The sequence below is a fragment of the Tenrec ecaudatus genome, chromosome X, assembly GCF_050624435.1.
Source record: "Tenrec ecaudatus isolate mTenEca1 chromosome X, mTenEca1.hap1, whole genome shotgun sequence".
Classification (NCBI taxonomy): Eukaryota; Metazoa; Chordata; class Mammalia; order Afrosoricida; family Tenrecidae; genus Tenrec; species Tenrec ecaudatus.
The window spans coordinates 44,856,479-44,865,040 of record NC_134548.1 but is presented as its reverse complement, the minus strand read 5'-3'; the positions used below and the strand labels follow the sequence as shown (position 1 = coordinate 44,865,040).

The window sequence follows — 8,562 nt, the reverse complement described above, 5'->3', positions numbered from 1 at the left end:
GGCAAACGTGGGGTGAGGGCCTGTGACCTCCAAAGAAATCATTTGATGCTTCCATCCGGTGTTGGTGTTGGTGGCAGGCTCAGATTATGGGGTCCTGCTGGCCACCCCAGACCCGAGGGTAAGAGAAACAGCTGCAAATCCAAGCTTATCACCAAGACTAAATAGGTACTTGTGAGAGGTTGGTGAGCACAGTGACCCCAGGTGTTTCAGGGTATAGCTGGCCCCATGGGACTGTCTTGGCTTTCAGCTTCACAAAGGAAAGGTCTGCCAGGCCTTTCTTCTGTGCAGCCACTGAGTAAGTTCGAACCATCAGCCTTTAGCTTAGCAATTGATTACAAGCTTTTGGGGCCAACCAATCTCCTCGGGAGGTTTTCATTTTTTGGTGAATCCTCTCTTTTTTATTTTTGGTGAATCATCTGAAGAGGAGCACCTGTCAAAATAGACCATTGTCAGGGAGAAAGAGAGAGGTCAGAAGGAAGGAAAGAAGTGAAGGGACTATGAATCACCCCAACAGCGAAGAGTCATGTTGCTACTGCACTGTACACTTGGTGGTATGTCTTACTCCTCGAAGGTATTCAACAGATGGTTTATGGATCGATGGAATCCTTTCAGTGAAATTTGCCTTCGTCTCTGGTTGCCCAAACAGTGACATAGAAGAGATCTGTTGGCTAGGTTGAGAAGCTTGGGGAAGAATCAGGGGAGGGGGATAACAATATGATATAAAAATACTTTCTATTGGACTGTGGACTATCAAAATGGAAGGATTTCTTTTTCTCCCATCACCTCCTCTCTTGGACCACCAGAAGGAGAACAAATGACCACACAGGGCATTCATAGCAGCTCTCCTAGTAGCTGTGTGGTCCGGGTACATGGCCGCTGGTAAGGAGAGCAACGTGGCTCTTGGTGTCACTTCTGTGTCCCTTGAATTAAAAGATAAGATCTGTTCCCCCTCCTACCAGCAGCCTGGGGTGGGGAGGGAAGCCTACGAGGCCTGTTGGGTGGGTGTCCTCACTTCCTCTCTTGCCATATCTTCACTATTCCTTCCAGATTGTTCCACCCTGAGCAGACGCAGCCTACGAAGCAGGAGCAGGGTGGGAAAAAGATGAGCGTGGTCAAGTAGAAGCTGTTCGATGGGTGGGGAGGGGGAGTAGTGAAAATCTATATTCAAATCTATTTTTAAAGAAAAGTTTCCAGTCACCTGAAAATTCAGGGGGGTGGGGAACAAAAAAAAGTTCAAGGTGAGACTTTCTACTCCCATAAAGAGTTACAATCTCAGAAAGCTACAAGGGCAGCCCTGCTCAGGTTCTCTAGAGTTACAATGAGTCAGAATTGACTCCATGACAGTGAGTCTTCGGCTTGGTCCAAAAGGTACAAGTTGAACCTAGTGGGTGACATTGTGTTGGAAAGGGATGACTAGGTGTTGTGTACACTGGTCTGTACTTTGATTCCGAGAAAAGTACCATAATCCAATGTGTAACCTCCCTGGATTCAGAGAGCCTGGGTTCGAATTCCTGCTACATTATTTAACCAGGAGGGTAACCCTGATTGGGTCTTGCGGAAACGATCTTTCTCTATGCCTCAGTTTCTTGATCTGTAAAGTCGAAGGGCTGGTGAAGAACTTGGCATAGAGCCTGGATATCTGAGCTACAATGATTTAGCTCAACGCTCCCACCCCACCCCACCTCGGCCAGATGCCTAGTCCACTGCGGGGTGGGCTTGCCCAGGCTAGCCCTGGGAATGGAGAAGTCTCTAGACCAGCAGCCATGTGCGTGTGGGCTTTCCGGGCGCATGGCTGCCCACGGTGCCCTCGGGCCTCCCAATAGTCCAAGATGGCACTTTGGAGGAAGAGAAAGCGCGTGAAGTGACTCCTTCGATCAAAGGCACCCCCACCTCCCTCCACACCACCCCTCCCCCACCAGCCCGGCGCGGAATGAAATCTTAGAAGCCGCCGCTACTAGGTTTGAACGGAATGCCGGAGTCAGAGGAAGCCAGAGCTGGTCGGCCCGAAGGTCAGCGAGTTGTTTTGAGTTCTCGTACCCGGAAGGGGGGAGATAGGACGCCGGGGCCCGAGAGACCCCGCGTCAGAGCAGAAATTGTGCTCCGGAACAGGCAGCTCAGCGGAAGCCGCAACGGGGGCGGGTCACGTGCGGCGGTCGGTCGCGGCGCAGCTGGCGGGGGAGCTGGCAGGGACAAGGGCCCGGCCGGGCCAGGCGGGGTGGCGCGGGGAGGCGGCGGGGCGGTGGCGCGGGCGGCCGAGGGTGGGACCGGAGTCCTCGGGGCGCTGGAAGCCAGCGGCTCCCCGAGCCCAGAGCGAAGGCGGCGCGCGATTTGTGGAAGGGCGTGTGTAGGGACCTAGGGGGTCGGATTCGGCATTGTGTGGCGTCGGCGGGACGGAGAATGGCAGGGGAGGGGAGGGAACGGAAGGCGCCCCCTCCCCCCGCCGCGGGAGGGGCGCTAAGCGGACCCACGCGGAGACCGCGCGGGCATCTGAACGCGGAGAACGGAGCGGCGGCGCTCCTGTCGTCGCCGGCCTTGTTTTCTTCTTGCTGGCAAATCCCGGAACGACCAGCCCGCCGTCCGGGCCTGCTTCCTCGGGGCGCCTCCTTACGCCCGGGGGAGGGTTCGTGGCGCCCCGCGACTCCGGGCCCGATCGGCCGAGCCCGAGAGGCCGCGCTGCCCGGCCAGGGAGGGCTGTGGTGGAGGCGAGCGTCCGGGTGCTCACAACACAAACATAAACACACCCCGCCCCGGAAGAGCGAGGGAAGACCGTGGCCACCTCGGGGGCTCCCCGGGCTTGTGGGCGAGTTGGGGGACCTCGGAGAGGGAGAGCGCTCTGTAGAGAAAACCGTTGGGCCCGCCTTGGAGCCAGAAGTGACCTCGTGGCCAGGGGGGGGGGGTGTCTGGCACTTTCCCAAGTGGCGCGCGCCCCTCGTCTGTGGGAGGGAAAAAACACAAACTTGGCCACTCGCCAGAGCTCTGGAGCATCCCCCCCGCCGCCCCCGGGCACCCGAGTTGTCCACGAGGTTCGGGTCCCCGGGGCCTGAAAGAGTGGGGTGGCGTGGGCAGGCCGCGCACCGGGCAAAGGCATCCACGACCCTCTCTCCCCCCAGCCACCCAGTAGAGGCGCGGAGCGATCGGTTCGCAAAGTTTCCCGCCCGTCTCACTTCCCTGCTCCCCAGTCGGGAAAGGGCCGTTTTCCCCTAGGTGAGGACGGTGGGATGGCCTGGGCACAGTGCTACTTTCATTTCCCGCGACCCAGTCGGGAGCAGAGCCTGAGCCGCCAGCCCGGTTCGTGTCCCCAGACCGGCGGCGCTTGGCCCCCCACGACCTCACGTCTGCTTTGAGTGCGGCGGCGGGGGCTGTGCAGTGTCTGGGGCGACTCGAGACGCCATTTGCATCCTCCCTTCCCCCCCCCCCAGGTTGGCGGGGGCGGGGGTGTCGCCCGCCTCGGAAGCGAATTCCTGGCAGTGACACTGATTAGATGCTATGTCGGTACGTGCACAGAATCGGGGTGGGCCTTCACCTCTCCTGTGCGCGCACACTTTCTGTTGGAAAAGTTGCGTATTCCCCCGCGCCCCCCGCCCACCCCCTGTCGCCGCACAGCTGCTGTCTCCCGGGCAGAATTAAGCAGCACGTTTGCTCAACCCCAGGGAGAGACTAGCGCCGGCGCGGGAGGCCGCCGGGCCCGGGCCGCGAAAATCCAGCCCTGGCTTTGCGGCGAGCTGCCTAGTGCGGCGTTTACGCGCGGCGGGCCAGCCGAGGCCGGGTTTCCATCTGCCCCTTTGCCTCCGTGTTAAGTTCGCCGGGAAAACCCAACGATCCGTGCAGAGCCCCTCGGAGGAGACCTCCCCCCTCCAACCCGAGCCTGACCGGTGGAAAAAATGACAGTATAAGTCATAGCAGGCTGCTCGCGAGTATTAATGCGACCGCCTCTGTCTCCAGCGCTTGGGGAGGAAGGGCGCCCCGCCAGGAAACCGCCTGAGGAGGAGCCACGAGGGCCGCCTTCTCCTTCTAGGCTAGGAAACGTGGATTCTCAGAGGGACAAGACAAATGTGATCAGACAACTGCGAGAACTTATTCCGTCTAAATACAGGTTGTTCTTGTATATTTCCAGCAAAGATCTGCCCTTTTTTTTTTTTTAATCAAGTACACGTTGGGTGTGTTATATTGTGAGAACCTTAGCTCCTTGCCTGGCATAAGGCTTGTACGGAGATGCTGGGCAGAACACGATGCTTCTTGGCACGGCCCCGTGTGTGTCCTCAGAAGGCGTGGTCCCCTTTGCGCCCCACCTTTGAGAACCTTTCATCAAAAGACAGTTTGCTTTAGCTGTGGTTTCCCTTCAGAGGTTTGCTTACTCCCTGCAAACTCCTGCCTAGGGACTAACTGGCTCTGGGGTTTAGCCCACGTTTGTGTCTCTCTCTCTCTCTCTCTCTCTCTCTCTCTCACACACACACACACACACACACACACACACACACAAACACACACACACACACATGCTGCCACCGCCCTCGGGCGCACCACGAGGCTCTGCGAAGGAGAAATGTGAACTCTGCGGGTGGCGCTCGAGAACTGGAATTCTGATTTCAGGCTGCGGGTTTGTCACGGGCTAGCCCTAGCCGCCGCCGAGGGCTTGTGGGAGGTGGGGGGAGCTGGAAGGGAAGCCCAGGAGGTGACCCTGAAAGCCTCGGGAGCAAACCCAGAGGCGCCCGTGTCTTTGTCTTTCTTGAGGCTGGCAGACTGGCACGCACATAAAGATCCGATAAAGATCTCGGGAGAACAGTCAAGCGATTAGACCAGCGCTGGCCGCCGCTGCAGAATAGAAAGGCCGGTGGTGTTGTCTTCGAAAAGAAAAAGGCAGCCCCACCTAGAGATATGAGTGACCTGGGAGAGGCTAGGCTGGGAGTGAGTGGCGCTGTGGCCACTTCAGCCCCTTATTAGTCCCGTTTCTTCCTCCTCCTCGGCTAAGAGACCCCATGTCAAGTTGGAAACCTTTGGAAATTAGGAATCTGACCGAGTCTGTCCGTAATGCATTTGTGGGTCAGTAAAATGTGGCCCACCAGTGGCTCAAGACAAAGCCTGCCCCTCACCAGTCTTGGGCCAGTGTTAAACACCAGCCAAAGTACCCACCCCCCTTGGGACAGGGGGACGACCCAGAGCTCCCATGAACTGATTTATACGAGGTGGCCTTGAGCCATCAAAAAGAGTGGACTGGAAGTACCTGAGTCCGCTGGAGACCAGGCTGGTTGTCCAAGGCCACAGAGAGAGGATGCATAATGGCTCCAAAGCCCTGTCAGGGAGCCTCTTGGGGATCACAAGTGACCCCGTGGAAAAGCAGGATTCAAGAGCTCTTCTATCCCTACCCCAACTTCCTGCAGGCCCTTCGAGAAAGCCCAGTCCCCAGGCAGTGTGTTTGGCTTGGGGCTAACCAGCCTAGACAGCGAGAACTCGGTCTGCCTTGTTCATTGAAATTCTGTGGCCAGCAGGGCCCCTTTCACTTGGTCTGAGTCGGCTGGCTCCCTACTGGCTCCTTGGTCACTTTAACCTGGATGTTTTCCTTCCCTCTCCCCACCCCCACCTCCCTCCAGAATGCCAGTTGTCACAAACATAGGCAGCACTAGGTGCCAAGCAGAAGCCTAAGCACTTGATGTAAATGAGCTCATTTCCCCACCCCACCCCCACCCCACAACCCTAGGAGATAGATTCAAGTACTGGCCTCATTTTACAATCAAAGAACCCTAGTGGCTGCTGCTAAGGGAAGGTGGGGTGAACTAACGACTTTAAGCGGTCTGGGTTGGGCGAATGAAACCGGCCCAGAACAGTTCAGAGGCTTGCTCTAAGCGGCACAGCAGCGTGGGATCCGGCGGGCAGGCCGGGACTGTCCCGAGGGAGGGCCGTGCTGCCTCCTGCATTCCATAGTCCAGATGACTTGTTTGGGAGTTTCTTAGTTTACCAAGGAAACTTCCCGAGCATCACGCAGAAACGTGTCACCCTGGCTGGGGGGGGGGGAAAGGAGGGGGTCAATGGAAGGCTGGGCAAAGCCTCCCCTGCTCCACCTCCCTAAATGGCATCCGGCGGTCACGTCCGCCGGAGGTGACTGGGGTCTGGGGACAGCCGATTGCCGAAGAACTCCTTATCGCCAAGTGTCAGTGGGCCCTGGCGGCGGAGCTAAACGGCCGCCTGCGGGGGCGGCGGGGTCACGCTGGGCCCCGGGCTCCGGGCGTGCCCACTGGCTCCTCCCGCAGAGCTGGCCCGAAGCCCGTCGACGCCTCCCACAGTTCTGGAGTCCCTCCCCCCTCCTTGAGAGCCTCCAGCCTTGAAGCTCGGGGATGGGCGTGGGGACTCACCGTCACCCTTGCCACCCCTAGACACCTAACACACACACTACACACACACACACACACACACACACGTGTGCCGGGCCTCCTCTGCCTTCCCTTCCTGTCCAGCGCGCTTCCGTAGCCCTTGGCAGTTGTGTGCTGCGACTGGGAAGTGTTGGGGTGGAGGGGCAGCACTGCGCCCCAACATCTGTGCGCCCGCTGGCACTCCGGGAGCCTTGGGCCAAGCCACACACACAAAAAATGGGTGGGGGTGTACATTCCCTCTCCCGCCAAGGCCCGCTGGGTCCTGCCACCATCTGCCCCGGCACACAGGCACACACCTCCTATGGCTCGTGGCCTGATGCTCCTGTGTGGCCCTGGCCCGAGTGTGTATGTGACAGGGGGTGGGTAAGCTCGCGATCGAGTTGACACTAAGGGGCTCAGCACCCACCCCTTCGAGCTTTGAACCACTGGAGCTGCAGCTCCGCGGCTGGGTGGGCACGTCCCCGGCGAGCAGAGGTCCCCTGCCCTGGCTACTCTGGCCGCGGGCAGCGAAGGGTGACCTGCGGTTGGCCGGCCTGGCACACTCGCCCGCGCTTGGGAGCCGAGGGAGGGAGCGCGGCAACCCGCCCGCCTCGAGGCAGAACACACGCCTTTCCCGGAACCTTGAAACCCAGGGGAGCCGCTGCCATCTTCGCGTGACGAGCAGCGAGACGCCGGTGATTAGGTGTTTCTTTCCGGCTCCCTCCCCTGGTTGCGGCTCTCCTCCTTTTCACAGGGCTGGAAGAATACAACGTGGAAAAAAACCACACACGACTGCGCTCGCCACTCGCTCTCTTTGCCTGTGCAGGCCTCCCGGGGTGGGCGCGTCTGGGCGAGGGGCCTTCTGCTCCCCCCATCCCAACCAGCTTGGGACCCCGGGTGGGAGGCCAGGGCCACAGGCCTTGCTTTTCATCCACTTAGGCCCAAATCTCCGAGTGTTTGGGGGAGGGGGATGTACATTGTCGAAGGCTTCCGACACCCCCCCACTTTAAATCTAAACACAAGAATCACAAGAATCCCCCACCCACACCCGGGACTAATCCCGCCGCCCCTCCTGGGATTAACTCGGCTCACAGGTCCATAAAACACTTCCGGCGCGGCCAGAGGGTCTGTCTGCAGAAACGCTTTAAAATTGCCCTGGTGGGGGGGTGGAGGGTGGGGGGAGTAAACTGATGCTTACAAAAGACCTGGCGGTTTGGTTTGCCGGCTGTGTGTCCAAGGAGCTACCCCAGCCCGGAGGGTGGCCGGGTTCCAGGGCCCAGAGAAGGATGCAGCATAGATTCAGTGGCTTGACTGGAGTCACTGACCATTGCTTGGTCACGGGTGGAGTTGGGGGGCGGGAAGAAGCGATTTTCACATGGCTGACTGGTTCCAGTTCCATGAGAAATAGTAGCTTGCTGAAACTGGGGGGTGGGGAACTAAGTCTCCCCATCTGTCAAACAGAAGCAATTACACTCATCCTGAGTAGAGAGAGGTAACATGTTGGGGCTGCAATCCCAAATGTTAGCAATTCGAAAACACAAGCCACTCCACCTGAGAAAGACGAGGTTTTTTTTTTTTTTCCTACGCCTGAATAGAGTGACAGTCTCAGAAACCCACAGGGGCAGTTCTGCCCAGTCCTGTAGGGTGGCTGTGAGTCAGCATCGACTGGATGGCAGTGAGTTTGGTTTATTTTTGGCTTTTGCTCACCCCAGTGGGATTCTGAGGCTCCAGAGAGAGACTAGCTTACAGTACCTGGTAAACCTGCCTTACTGTGGTCGGTGTGAGGTGCTGAGGGCCCTAGAAAAACAGTCCCTGGCTGGTTTGCAGGTGAGAGAAAAAGGCAACCCCAAAGCAATGTTTTTAACCATTTTTGCTTTTCCCATCACTTCAAATTCAGTTTCTGGAGTAATGGGAGACACTTTGCAAAGTGCTTAAAAAAACAAACAAACCACCTTGTCACAAATTGGAGGCAAAAGGCCCCTCCACTGGGTCAAATCACATTTTAAGAAGAAACCCAGATGAAGAATATAAATGTAACGTTGCTTCTTGAGTTTGCACTTCTGTTATTCTGGAGAAATGCCCTCAAAAACACCCACACACGATGCGTGAAGTGGGCCTGGATGTAAGCCTTGGTCAACTAAGAGGCTGGGAAATGTGTACAGTGAAGGCTAATGATTGCAAATGAACAGCCAAAGAAAGACCGGAGCCTGCCTCTGGG

The 8,562-nt window shown here is 57.8% G+C and overlaps 1 protein-coding gene across 1 annotated transcript in view; it reads left to right on the top strand.

Annotated features, from left to right (window-relative positions):
* The first annotated feature begins 1,855 nt into the window (after nt 1–1,855).
* BCOR (BCL6 corepressor) overlaps nt 1,856–8,562 on the top strand; it is a 136,689-nt gene continuing 129,982 nt past the window's right edge. Inside the window, exon 1 of the mRNA XM_075539699.1 lies at nt 1,856–2,009. The gene's annotated coding sequence lies outside the window, so the exon portion shown is untranslated. The remainder of the gene's footprint in view (nt 2,010–8,562) is intronic.